The sequence below is a fragment of the Lepus europaeus genome, chromosome 8, assembly GCF_033115175.1.
Source record: "Lepus europaeus isolate LE1 chromosome 8, mLepTim1.pri, whole genome shotgun sequence".
NCBI lineage: Eukaryota > Metazoa > Chordata > Mammalia > Lagomorpha > Leporidae > Lepus > Lepus europaeus.
Window position 1 is genome coordinate 100213918 of NC_084834.1, and position 14711 is coordinate 100228628.

Below are 14711 nucleotides of genomic sequence, written 5' to 3' on the forward strand. Positions count from 1 at the left end.
AAACAAGATAGGGACTGAGAATTTATCAGTTCAGTGGAGAGTTATTGAGTTGATCATCTCTGTGGGCAACTGATGTTTGATTTTATAAGGACTATTATTAGGATGCATTCAGAATATTCATTTAAGATTATTCACTGGCTTCTGTACTCCCATCAGTCAGAAGTCACTTACCTGGGTGTTAACTCTCTTGTATTTCCAGCTTTTTTTTTTTTTTTTTCAAATAGAGCATGATGAAGAATTTTGAACATCTGTTGAAGCAAATGAAGGAAATGTACTTAAAATTACAACTGAAAATGATGAAGTTCTTGCCAAAATTTAATCATAATCCTGTATTTTATAAATATATATACTTGTATTTCTTATTTGTAAATCATAGCAAATATGTAAATTATACAAAAATGGAATTTCCTATTATGGACTTCATTATGTACCAGGCATTGTTTATATGCTTCATAAACATTACTCATTTAATCTTTGCAACAACCCAATGAAATCATATTATAACTGTTAATTTTCCAAATGAGTAAACTGACCCAGAAAGTTTTGCAACTCAATAGCTTTGTGATCTGGGGCATGAGTTGCTATAAGAAACAAGAAAGGGCTCTGCAGCATGCCCAAGTTGTAGTACATGTGGTACTTCCCCTTGGGTCATAGAATCCTGCCAACCCATGGGTTAAATTGGTAAACAATGGAGTCAATGAGGAATGAATTTAGTAGCCAGGAATACATGTAAGTGTCTCTTGGTACCTTCTTCCTAATGTTGCCATTAAATTTACAAATGCAGGAATCATGGCTTGAAAATGGCACAGTAACTGAGTCTGAGTTACCCCACAGGGTTTACCATTAAAACCAACAGAGGTGAGAGCTGAAAAAGAGAAGAAGCTGTGGGGGAGTAGGTAGGGGACTGCTCAGGATTAAACTTCTGAGGTTCAGGAAGCAATGTGGTCCAACAGGCCTTAGCAATTTGCATGGGAAACTCTGGAGCTATGTCCTTCAGAATTGCCACATATTGACAGAAGGGTACAAAGGCTTAATGACTCCACCTTCACTAGTCACCAGAAGTGGAGGAGGGAAAAGGTGAAAATTGATTGTGGCTCCAGAACTGCTGGAGAAGAGGTTGGGATTACTGTCCTTGCCTTTCCCTTGTATGTGTCCTTGAGGGGTAGAGATGGTGAGAGGAAGGTACTTTGAGAATAGATTATACAAAACAAGTGACTCAGAGTGGCCCAATGTGATTCTGTGGTATACTTTGCCTGTTCTCCACTTTAGGGACTCAAAAAACATTGTCTCATCTGCTGGGATTATAGGAAGAAGAGCTGCCTTGCCCAAGATCATATCCCATTGGAGGTAGGTAATAGTGGGCAGCCCACAGCCAATGACTGGTAAGTGTGTGGTTATTAACTCTTGGCCCCTTATGGCAATTGTGAAGGGATATGTCAGTCTCCATGCAAATGACTAGGCCTTTGTTGAGACAGCATTGCTTCCTTCACTTCCCAAATTTGATTCTGGGCACCCTCATAAAAAACTTCCCGAATACCAATCTTCATCTCAAAATCTGTTTGCTGTGGCATCCATCCTGTAGCCAGGAGAAACATGTTTTGCCTGGCAGATAGTTATACCAGTGCTTTGGATTACAGAAAATCTTGCTATTAAAAACTGTAATATTTGGCATGTAAGGTAAACCCCCCATGTGTGTGTTTGTGTTTATTAAGTATATACAGAATATTTAAAGCTATATAAAAGATATCAGGGAAAGCATATTTTAAAGATCAGTGTACCAGAAAAAATGATGCTGAAATTTGTATGTAAACACAGGTAGACCTTGAATAGCTAAAGCAATCTCTTACAACAAAAACAAAGCTGGTGGCATCACAATACCAAGTTTCAAGACATAAACAAGGCAGTTGTAATAAACAGCCTGGTACTGGTACAAAAATAGATGGATAGACCAATGGCACAAAATAGAAACAGGAGAAATCAATCCAAGCTTCTACAACCCAGACTTGTATTTGACCAAGGATCTAAAATCAATCCGTGGAACAAGGACAGTCTACTCAACAAATGGTGCTGGGAAAACTGGATTTCCACATGCAGAAGTATGAAGCAGGACCCCTACCTTACACCTTACATGCAAATCCATTTAAAGTGGATTAAAGGCCTAAATCTATGACCCCATACCATCAAATTATAAGGAACATTGGAGAAACCCTGCAAGACATTAACACAGGCAAAGAATTCCTGGAAAAGACACAGAGGTACAGGCAATCAAAGCCAAAGTCAACAAATGGGATTATATCAAATTGAGAAGCTTCTGAATTGCAAAAGAAACACAGCATAGTGAAGAGACAACTGACAGAATGGGAGAAATTATAAAATATGCAACTGATAAAGGATTAACCAGAATATATAAAGAGAGATCAAGAAACTCCACAACAACAAAACAAACAACCAAGTTAAGAAATGGGCCAAGGACTTAAACATTTTACAAAAAAAGGAAATCCAAATGGCTAACAGACACATGAAAAATGTTCAGGATCACCAGCTGTCAGGAAAATGCAAATCAAAACCACAATGAGGTTTCACTTCACACTAGTTAGAATGGAATTCATACAGAAATCAATAAACAACAAATGCTAGCGAGGATGTGAGGAAAAAGGAACACTAATCCACTGTTGGAGGAAATGTAAACTGTGAGGGAAAAGGAACACTAATCCACTGTTGGAGGAAATGTAAACTGATAAAGCCACTATGGAAGACAGTATGGAGATACCTCAGACATCTGAATATAGACCTATCAAATGACCCAGCCATCCAACTCCTAGGAATTTACCCAAGGGATATTGAATCAGCATATGAAAGATTTATCTGCACCCTTGTGTTTATTGCAGCTCTATTCACAATAGCTAGGACATGGAATCATGCTAAATGCCTGTCAACTGAAGACTGGATTAAGAAATTATGGGGTATATACTCTATGGAATACGACACCAGGGTTAAAAAAAAAAAAAATTTTTTTTTTTTTTTTGACAGGCAGAGTGGATAGTGAGAGAGACAGAGAGAAAGGTCTTCCTTTTTGCCGTTGGTTCACCCTCCAATGGCCGCTGCGGCCTGCGCACCACGCTGATCCAAAGCCAGGAGCCAGGTGCTTCTCCTGGTCTCCCATGGGGTGCAGGGCCCAAGCACTTGGGCCATCCTCCACTGCACTCCCGGGCCACAGCAGAGAGCTGGCCTGGAAGAGGGGCAACCGGGACAGGATCGGTGCCCCGACCGGGACTAGAACCCGGTGTGCCGGCGCCACAGGGCGGAGGATTAGCCTACTGAGCCGCGGCGCCGGCACTAAGATCTATTTTCAATTAACTATGTACACATAAGATTAACTCTATACTAAGTAAAGAGTTCAACAAATAGTATTTAAAAAAAAGTTCCTCAACAGTAGAGACAAGGGCTGTTCAAAGTCATTGTATCTGTCAATTTCACTTCTACAAATTACCTTTTACGTATCTATTAGTTACTACAGATCAGGGAGAACACATGGTATTTGTCTTTTGAAGACTGGCTTATTTCATTAAATATAATGTTTTCTAGTTGCATCCATTTTGTTGCAAAATGGCAGGATTTCATTTTTTTTTTTAGACCTCTGTGTAGTATTCCTTGGTGTATATGTCCTATAATTTCCAGTCTTCAGCTGATGGATATCTAGGTTGATTCCATAGCTTACCTATTATGAGTTGAGCTGCAATAAACATGGGGGTACCGATAACCCTTTCATATGCTGATTTCATTTCTTTTGGCTAAATTCCCAGGAGTGGGATGGCTGTGTCATATTGTAGATCTATGTTCAGATTTCTTCTTTTTCTTTTTTAAGATTTTATCTATTTATTTGAGAGGTAGACTTATTGACAGAGAGAGGGAGAAGCAGAGAGTGAGGTCTTCCATCTGCTGGTTCACTCCCCAAATGGCTGCAACATCTGGAGCTGCACCTATCTGGAGCCAGGAGCCAGGAGCTTCTTTGGGTCTCCCATGTGGGTGCAGAGGCCCAAGCACTTGGGCCATTTTCTACTGCTTTCCCAGGCCATAGCAGAGAGCTGGATAGGAATTGGAGCAGCCAGGACTAGAACTGTCACCCACATGGGATACTGGTGCCGCAGGCAGAGGCTTAGCCCATTATGCGATATCACTGGTCCCTATATTCAGATTTCTGAGGTATCTCCACACTGTCTTCCACAGTGGCTGTACCAATTTACATTGCCACCAACAGTAGATTTAAGGTACCTTTTTCCTCATCCTCATCCTTACCAGAATTTGTTGATTTCTGTGTGAAAGCCATTTTAACTGGGGTTTGGTGAAACCATTTGTTGAAGAGACTGTCCTTGCTCCATGGGTTGATTTTAGCTCTTTTGTCAAACTGAAGTTGGTCATAGATGTATGGGATTAGATAGAGTGGAGCCCCTATGGTAAAACTGTGGTAGCTATATAAAAAAAAAAGTCCATACAGAAACAGAAGAGTTCACTTCCTTTCTCTTCTATATAATGCCCTGTGGTGCTTACGAATTCTGTCAGTGAGATCAACAAGAGGAGGGGTAGAACAAAGTGGTAGCTAAGATGCTACAGCAATTGTCTTTCTCCAGAGACACCCATCTGAACAGTTATTCTTGCACCAAACCACCTTCACAACTGCTAAGGAAACAAGGTGAGAGAACACAGTGCCTGGTTTTAGTATAATAATAAGAAAAATAATACATTGAAGAAGATAGGAAAGAGTCACCCATGTCACCAATCACCCATCTCCAAATAGTATGATGTAAAGATACTTCTTAGTTGGGATAGTGCTGGATGGGGGCCCGCCGGCTCTGGTTCTTAGCCTAGTACCTGCAGACCCAGCCTTTGGACTCCTTAGCCAGGCAGACATGAGACTGCCTTCACTACACCTTCCCCAACCTCTGACTTTGGAACAAGACTCCTCCAGCTGCTAGGAGACAGGGCAGGAAAGGGCGGCTAGGCCTTTGCCTTGAAGCTCAGTGCCAGCCTTGATAAAATGAGATCCAGCAGCAGATACAGCCCAATGGCCTCTACCCCACATCAGTGCTCTCAGATGGAACCCCTAGATCTGCCCTGGCAAGAAGAAACCCAAGCCCTGCAGTGGTGGGCTTGTTTCAGTTTGTGTCACTGTCAGCCTTGCCTGACTAATGTGCACCCTCAAGATGGCACTGGGCCTGGTGAGTGTGAGCCCCAGGTGCAACTCAGCTAGTGGCAGCCCAGGTGTCACCCTTTTCCCAGCCTTGGGCTATCAGCAAAAGTTAATACTCTAGCTTCTAAGGAGTAGGGCACCAAAATAAGAACAGGATTGCATTTTGGAACTTATTGCTAGGCTGGTAAAACCCATTATTCAGGGAGATCCCAGTAGTTCTCCCCAGTCCAGTGCCTGAATGGAGTTTCTGGACCTGTCCCAGGGCCAAGTAGAGACCTGGGACTCCAGTGGATTGCACTTATAGTTTGGTTTCACCCATGGCTTCTTGTAGTTACTTTGGGCACAAGTTCACCCCAGCAGCAGCCAACCCATAGCAACATGGGCATTTTTCTTAGCCCCATGTTGCACTGAGATGTTGATGGATGGGCTGTGGATTCTGTTATCTGGTATTGGAGTTTTTGTGTCCACAGAACTTCTCACTTTATTCCTCCCTGAAGCATAGGAAGTACAACAGAGACAGTAATTGTAATTTTGGGAAGAAGAGTTATTTGGGTGCCAAGACATTGCATAGGAGCTTAGAACCCATGCCCCACCAGAATTTGGGCCAGTGCTACCACAGTTGTGGCCATATCCCTGCCACAGCGGTGATCCAGGCAACCCCTCTAGGATTCTGGACTGGTTTATCAACTACTGGTGATCCCAGCTACTGCAGGCTTGAGGGCCAATTCTTTGCCAACCCAGCCCAACTACACATGCTGCCACTGAGATTCACACAATACTGCTGAGTCAGAGAAGAGCACAATTTGTCCCCATTGCTGCTGCTATCAGTTATACTGATACAGGGTGTCTATACTGGAACTAAAGCCAAAGCAGCCTACCAATCTGACACCTGAAGACACATCTTCCGAGAAAATCTTTCACCATGAAAACCACTCATTAAAGTGATAGAAACAACTAATCCACAAATGTGCATCTACAGAAATAAAAATATCAGTGTAGTAATACATGAAGTATTGAGAAGCAGGTGATATGATGCTCCCAAAGAAACACACTAATGCTTTAATAATAGATCCAAAGAAGAAGTTGATAAAATGCCTGATAATTCAAAAGAATAATTATAAGGATGTCCAAAGAGACATAAAAACACACAAAAAGATACAAGACAATAAAGCAGACTATTGAATGAAATCAGGAAAACAATGTTTCCTATAAATGATAAATTCAGTGCTGAATTTTTGAAATGCAAAAGAACCAAAATGGAATCTTAAATTGAAGAACTCACTAAATGAAATTAAAAATACAATTTAAAGCCTCAGCAACAGACTAGATCAAGCAGAAGACAGAACACCTGAAACTGAAGGCAGATTTTTGGAAATATCCCAGTCAGGAAAAACAAAGTTATAAAAAAGGAATGAAGACAGCCTCTGAGACTTTAGGGTCCCCATTATATGAACAAGTATTTTGTAGAGAGAAATAAAGGCATAAAAAGCTTTTTGAATAAGGAATTGCTAAAATCTCCAATTCTTGAGAAAAGTAAACATTCCAGTACAGCAAGCCCATAGGTCTCTAAACAGACGTGACCAGAGAAAATGCTTATTGCAACACATCATAGACCAACTCTGAAAAGTACAACACAGAATGAATTTTAAAATCTTCAAGAGAGCCAAGTCACACTTAAGGGAGCCCCAGTTAACAGTAGGTTTTTTTTTAAAGCCTAAACCTTATAGGGTAGGAGAGAATAGAATGATGCAGTCCGAGTTCTGAAAGAAACTGCCATCCACGAATAGCATACACAGAAAAGCTACTTTTTAATTGAAGGAGAAAACTTTCAAAGCGACTTACCACCATCAGACCAAATTTACCATCATGAAAACATGTGAAAGTTTAAACTCGGGCCAGCGCTGTGGCTCAACAGGCTAATCCTCCACCTAGCGGCGCCGGCACACCAGGTTCTAGTCCTGATCGGGGTGCCGGATTCTGTCCCGGTTGCTCCTCTTCCAGGCCAGCTCTCTGCTATGGCCCAGGAGTGCAGTGGAGGATGGCCCAAGTGCTTGGGCCCTGCACCCCATGGGAGACCAGGAGAAGCACCTGGCTCCTGGCTTCGGATCAACGCAGTGCGCTGGCCGCAGTGCGCTGGCCACAGCGCGCCAGCAGCGGCAGCCATTGGAGGGTGAACCAACGGCAAAGGAAGACCTTTCTCTCTGTCTCTCTCTCACTGTACACTCTGCCTGTCAAAAAAAAAAATAAAAAATAAAAAAGTTTAAACTCACTAGAAGAGTATATATACACAAAAGAGAAATATAGAAGAATCAAAACTTAGTAATGCCACAAACTGCCAACCATGAAAATAAACAACAAGAGAGGCTAACAGATGATATTAAAATAAATAGGATAAATAAATATTGTCATTGCAGATCAATAATAACTTTGAATGTTAATGGGCTAAATTCCCCAATTAAAAGAGACAGACTGGGCCAGTGCCATGGCTCAATAGGCTAATCCTCCACCTGCAGCACTGCCACCCCGGGTCCTAGTCCCGGTCAGGGCACCAGATTCTGTCCTGGTTGCTCCTCTTCCAGTCCAGCTCTCTGCTGTGGCCTGGGAGTGCAGTGGAAGATGGCCCAAGTCCTTGGGCCCTGCACCCGCATGGGAGACCAGGAGAAGCACCTGGCTCATGGCTTCAGATCAGTGCGGTGCACTGGCTGCAGCGTGCCAGCTGCAATGACCATTGGGGGGTGAACCAACAGAAAAAGGAAGACTTTTCTTTCTCTCTCTCTCACTGTCCACTCTGCCTGTCAAAAAAAAAAAAAAAAAGAGAGAGACAGACTGGCAGAATAGAGAAAATGAAATCAATAGTCACTGCTTAGAAGAAATTTACTTCACCAGTAAAGACACACACTGAGGGTGAAAGGATGGAAAAATACAGTCCATGCAAATGGAAATCAACTGATCAGGAATAACTCTACATATAATAGACAAAAATAGACTTTAAAGATAAAAACTGTAAAAGAGACCAGGAAGTTCAAGGGATTAATTCATCAAGAAGATGTAATAATTCTAAGTGTTTAAGTACCTAATGTTGGGTCACCCAGAGAGGTAAGCCCCAACACAATACAATTGGAGGACATCAACATCCCATTTTTGTCAAAGACAATCATTCATACCAAAAAACAAAACAAAAACCCAACAAATAAATGTCAGAGTTAAACTATAATATTGATTAAATGCACCTAACAGACATTTACAGAACACAACAGATGTAGAATAGACATTCTTTTCTTTAGCACAGGGAATAGTCACACTATTTAACAGACCACAGCACAAGTCTCAACAAGTTAAAAAAAAATGTCTAAGTTATATCATGTGTGTGTGATTTTTCTTTTTACCACAGTGAAACAAAATCAGAATTAGCAACAAAAGAAACTTTAGGAATTATACAAATACATGGAGACGGAATAACTTGCTTCTGAATGAACAATGTATTATTGAAGGGGCTGGCACCTGCAGTGCAGGCATCCCATTTGGGCACTGCTTTGAGTCCCAGCTGCTCCAGTTCCAATCCAGCTCTCTGCTATGGCCTTGGAAAGCAGTAGAAGATGGCCTGAGTCCTTGGGCCCCTGCACCCACATGAGAGACCTGGAAGAAGCTTTTGGCTCCTGGTTTTGATTGGCACAGCTCCAGACATTGAGGCCAACTGGGGAGTGACCAAGAGGATGGAAGACCTCCCTCTCTCTCTTTCTCTAACTCTGAATTTCCAGTAAATAAATAAATCTTTTTAAAAAACCAATGTATTATTGAAGAAACTAAAAGGAAAAATTTTAAATTTCTTGAAACAAATGAAAATGGAAACATAACATGTCAAAGTATACAGCAAGAGCATTAGTAAGAGGAAAGTGTATAGCAATAAATGCCTACCTAAAATAACCAGATATCAAATAAACAACATAATGATGCATCTCGAGGTCCTAGAAAAGTTAAGAATGAACCAAACCCGAAGTTGGTGTAAGAGAAGAGAGACTAAAAAAATGCAAAAGATCAATAAAATGAAGAATTGGCTTTCTGAAAAGATGTATAAAATGAATAAAACTTTAGTAGGCTAAACCAGGTAAAATAAAATACCCTAATTAATAAAATTAGAGATATGGAATGAGGTATCACAGTTGATACCATTTAGAAATACAAAAGTTCATTACAGACTATTATGAATGACTTTATGCAAATTGGAAAACTGAAGTGAAATGGGTAAATTTCACTGACCAAAAGTGAGCATGAAGACATGGAAAACCTGAAGAGATTAATAACAAGTAATGAAGCTGAATCAGTAATCAAAGGTTTCTGAACAAAGAAAAGCCCAGGACTGGATGGATTCACTGTTGATTTCTACCAAACTTATAAGAAAGAACTGGCACTAATCCTGTTAAATTATTCCCAACTATTGAAAGGAAAGGAACCTTTACAATTCTTTTTACAAAGCTAGCAATACTTTGATTCTACAACCATAAAAGGGTAAAACAGAAAGGAAAATTATAGATCAGTGTCCCTAGGAAGAACCTAGAGGGAATGAGGCTTGAAGCCCTGTGGGGGAAGTTCACCAGCCTAACTAGAGGAGAGAAAAAAAATAGAAGGGACTGGTACAGACATGATTCTCTCTCTCCACTCACCTTACAAAGGTGGGGAAAAAAAATACAGCAGGTGCCATTTTGGACATACATAAAAGCTGCATCATCACAGGGCTGGGCCTGCCCTCAGCCAAGCAGAGAAACCTGACTTTTGTGGGGAGAAATAACAGGAGGTTAAGACCTAGTGAATGTGTGGAGCTTATGAACTGGGACTGTGAAAAGACAAAGCAAAACAAAACTGAAGATGTGTGGGAGGACTTACGGTGTGCCTGAGAGGTGAGTACTTGGTGGGAGATGCCACAAACTCAGTAACCTTGGCAACCCAGTGGGAGACATTGCAGGGGAATCTGAGCTTACACTGAGAACTGCAGAGATCCTTTGTGTGGTCCCTGGGACAGAGCAGACGAATATTATACCCACTGGGGCTAATGCTCAGGCACTGATTGCCATCAAGGAGGAGAGCTCAGCTGAGCAGAATTATTTCCCTTCTGAATAAAGAGAGAGAGAGAGAGACTTACCATGCCAAACCTGGGTGTGTCACCTTTGGCACACCCTTAACCCTGAAGAACTGAACAGAGCTCTCTGGCCACACCCACCACAGGCTTCTAGAGATTCACCAAAAACAGTCCACTTAATCTAGTCATAGTATAACAAGAAAAGCCACCACAGTGAGGAAAAGAAAAAGAAGAAACCAAATATCTCCACAATGTCAAACAACAAATGCAGAAACTGAGGAAACAAGAACAAGAAAGACATTATGTCACCCCCAAATGAACAGCACGCTCTAATACAAGATTATGAAGGTGTTGAGATAGAAGAAATGCAAGATACAGATTTCAAAAAGTATGATAAGGGGCTGGTGCTGCAGCTCAATAGGCTAATCCTCCACCTGCAGCACTGGCATCCCAGGTACTAGTTCTGGTCGTGGTGCCGGATTCTGTCCTGGTTGCTCCTCTTCCAGTCCAGTTCTCTGCTGTGGCCCAGGAGTGCAGTGGAGGATCGCCTAAGTCCTTGGGCCCTGCACCTGCATGGGAGACCAGGAGAAGCACCTGGCTCCTGGCTTCGTATCAGCGCAGTGCGCTGGCCACAGCGCGCCAGCAGCGGCGGCCATTGGAGGGTGAACCAACAGTAAAGGAAGACCTCTCTCTGTCTCTCTCTCTCCACTGTCCACTATGCCTGTCAAAAAAATATGGTAAGAACATTTAGAAGTTATCAAAAACAAATTCTTGAACTACAGTAATCCTTACTGGACAGGACAGAAAATCTCTCTTGTGAAAATGAAATATTAAGGAGGAATAAAAATGAAATGAGGAATTTAGTAGAACATGAAATTGTGATATTGAAGAGAAATCAAAATGAAATGAAGAATTCAATGGAACAAATGACAAATGCATTTGAGAGCCTTAATACAGAATCAGTGCGATATAAAGAGAATATCGGATTTAGGAGACAGAGCACAGGAAAGCATTTAGTCAAACCAAAGTAAAGAAGACGAAATTAGAAATCTAAAAAATATTGTTGGAAATCTACAGGATACTATTAAAAAACCCAACATTCGGGTTCTAGGAGTTCCTGAAGGCATGGAGAGAGGGAAAGGATTAGAAGGCCTTTTTAGTGAGATACTAGCAGAAAACTTCTCGGGTTTGGAGAAGGACAGACATCCAAGTACAGGAAGCACATAGAGCCCCTAATAAACATGACCAAAAGAGATTCTCACCACAACACTTTGTAATTAAACATAAAGAAAAGATTCTAAAATGTGCAACAGAGAAACGTCAGATTACTCTCAGAGGTTCTCCAATTAGACTCACAGCAGACTTCTCATCAGAAACCCTACAGGCTAGGAGGGAATGGCGAGACATAGCCCAAGTACTAAGAGAAAAAACTGCCAGCCCAGAATATTATATCCTGCAAAGCTCTCATTTGTGAATGAAGATGAAATAAAGAGCTTTCATAGCAAACAGAAATTGAAAGAATTTGTCACCACTTGTCCAGCCCTGCAAAAGATGCTTAAAGATGTGTTATATACAGAAACACAGAAACAGGCCATCAATACAAAAGAAGATAAAGGAAGAAAACCTCCCAGTAAAAGATCGCAGGAAATTCAAAGCATATATTAGAAAATATCTTTGGGAAAATGGCAGGGCAAAGTCACTACTTATCAATAGTCACATTGAATGTTAATGGCCTCAGCTCTCCAGTTAAAAGGCACAGACTGGCTGAATGGATTAAAAAACCAAACCCATGTATTTGCTGCTTACAAGAGACACATTTTTCCAACAAAGATGCATGCAGACTGAAAGTGAAAGGTTGGAAAATGATATTCCATGCCAACAGAAACCAAAAAAGAGCCGGCATAGCCACCTTAATATCAGACAAAATCAACTTTAACACAAAAAAAGAGAGACAAAGAGGGGCACTATATAATGATTAAGGGATCAATTCAACAGGAATATATAAATATTATAAATGTATATGCACCTAATTACAGGGCACCCGTTTATTTAAAAGATATGTTAAGGGACTTAAAGGGAGATTTAGACTCCAATACAATAGTACTGGGGTACTTCAATACTCCACTTTCAGAAATAGAGAGATAACTGGACAGAAGATCAACAAGGAAACAGCAGAATTAATGGACACTATAGCCCAAATTGATCTCACATATATCTATATATATATATATAGATATATATATATATCTACAGAAGTTTTCATCCTACACTTAAAGAGATTACATTCTTCTCAGCAGTACATGGAACCTACTCTAGGATTGAACATATACTGGGCTATATAGCAAGTCTCAGCAAATTCAAAAGAATTGGAATTAAACCATGCAGCTTCTCAGTGGAATAAAGCTGGAAATTAGCAACTCAGGAATCCTTAGAGCATATGCAAACACATGGAGATGGAACAACATGCTCCTGAATGAACAATGGGTCATAGAAGAAATCAGAAGAGAAATCAAAAACTTTCTGGAAGTAAATGAGGATAGCAGCACAACATGTCAAAACTTATGGGATACAGCAAAAGCAGTGCTAAGAGGAAAATTTATATCAATAGGTGCCTACATCAAGAAATTGGAAAGGCACCAAATAGATGAACTTTCAACTCATCTCAAGGATCTAGAAAAACTGCAGCAAACTAGACCCAAAACTAGTAGAAGAGAAATAATTAGAGAAGAAATCAACAGAATTGAATAAAAAAATTACAAAAGATCAGCCAAATTAATAGCTGTTTTTTTGGAAAAAATGAATAAAATTGACACACCATTGGCCCAACTAACTAAAAAAAGACAAGACCCAAATAAATAAAGTCAGAGATGAAAAAAGGAATGTAACAGCAGACACCACAGAAATAAAAAGAATCATCAGAAATTACTATAAGGACTTGTATGCCAGAAAACAGGGAAATCTATCAGAAATGGATAGATTCCTGGACACAAGAAACATACCTAAATTGAACCAGGAAGACACAGAAAAACTAAACAGACCCATAACTGAGTCAGAAATTGAATCAGTAATAAAGTCCCTCCCAAAAAAGAAAAGCCCAGGACCAGATGGATTCACTGCTGAATTCTACCAGACATTTAAAGAACTAACTCCAATTCTCAAACTATTCAGAACAATCGAAAAAGAGGGAGTCCTCCAAAATTCTTTCTATGAAGCCAGCATCACCTTAATCCCTAGGCCTGAAAAAGATGCAGCATCAAAAAAAAAAAATTACACACCAATATCCCTGATGAACATAGACGAAAAATCCTCAATAAAATTCTCGCCAATAGCATGTAACAACACATCAGAAAAATCATCCACCCAGACCAAGTGGGATTTATCCCTGGTATGAAGGGATGGTTCAATGTTCACAAATCAATCAATGTGATACACCACATTAACAAACTGCAGAAGAAAAACCATATGATTATCTCAATAGATGCAAAGAAAGCATTCGATAAAATACAACACGCTTTCATGATGAAAACTCTAAGCAAACTGGGTATAAAAGGAACATTCCTCAATACAATCAGAGCAATTTATGAAAAACCCACGGCCAGCATCCTATTGAATGGGGAAAAGTTGGAAGCATTTCCACTGAGATTGGGTACCAGTCAGGGATGTCCACTCTCACCACTGCTATTCATATAGTTCTGGAAGTTTTAGCCAGAGCCATCAGGCAAGAAAAAGAAATTAAAGGGATATAAATTGAGAAGGAAGAAGCCAAACTATCCCTCTTTGCAGACGATATGATTCTTTATTTAGTGGTTCCAAACAACTCTACTAAGAGACTATTGGAACTCATAGAAGAGTTTCACAAAGTAGCAGGATATAAAATTAATGCAAAAATCAACTGCCTTTGTATACACAGGCAATGCCATGGCTGAGAAAGAACTTCTAAGATCAATCCCATTCACAATAGCTACAAAAACAATCAAATACCTTGGAATAAACTTAACCAAGGACATTAAAGATCTCTACGATGAAAATTACAAAACCTTAAAGAAAGAAATAGAAGAGGATACCAAAAAATGGAAAAATCTTCCATGCTCATGGATTAGAAGCATCAATATCATCAAAATTTTCATTCTCCCATAAGCAATTTATACATTCAATGCGATACCAATCAAAATTCCAAAGACATTCTTCTCAGATCTGGAAAAAATGATGCTGAAATTCATACGGAGGCACAGGAGACCTTGAATAGCTAAAGCAATCTTGTACAACAAAAACAAAACCAGAGGCATCACAATACCAGATTTCAGGACATACTACAGGGCAGTAGTTATCAAAACAGCATGGTACTAGTACAGAAACAGATGGATCGACCAATGGAACAGAATAGAAACAACAGAAATCAACCCAAACATGTACAGCCAACTTATATTTGATCAAGGATCCAAAACCAAC